The following is a 344-nucleotide window of genomic DNA, read 5'->3' on the forward strand; positions in this document are numbered from 1 at the left end:
CCGGGTACCTGGAGAGAAAGGAGCAGCCTTGGGCAGGGAGAGCTGGAGAACCAGGGGAATCGCTGCTCCCACGGGCTAGGAAAGATCATCACTGTGTGGGTGAGGGGATTTGGCATCAAATGGTGTCCTGGGCCAGTTGCTCTGCCCAACTTCACCCACTCCACAGCCACGCCTGAAGAAAACCATAAAAAACTCCAACTACAATGCAATTAGAAACACACAAAAATATCGTGCATCCGAGCCCTGTCCCCACCTTCCTGCCCTGTTTGTACTTCAGGCTGTTCCAGGAACTGTTCCAGAGCTGCAGCAGCCGTGTCCCTGCTGTCTTCTGGGCAAACCCACTG

Source organism: Antrostomus carolinensis, unplaced genomic scaffold, assembly GCF_000700745.2.
Source record: "Antrostomus carolinensis isolate BGI_N321 unplaced genomic scaffold, ASM70074v2 scaffold7604, whole genome shotgun sequence".
In the NCBI taxonomy this organism is placed as follows: domain Eukaryota; kingdom Metazoa; phylum Chordata; class Aves; order Caprimulgiformes; family Caprimulgidae; genus Antrostomus; species Antrostomus carolinensis.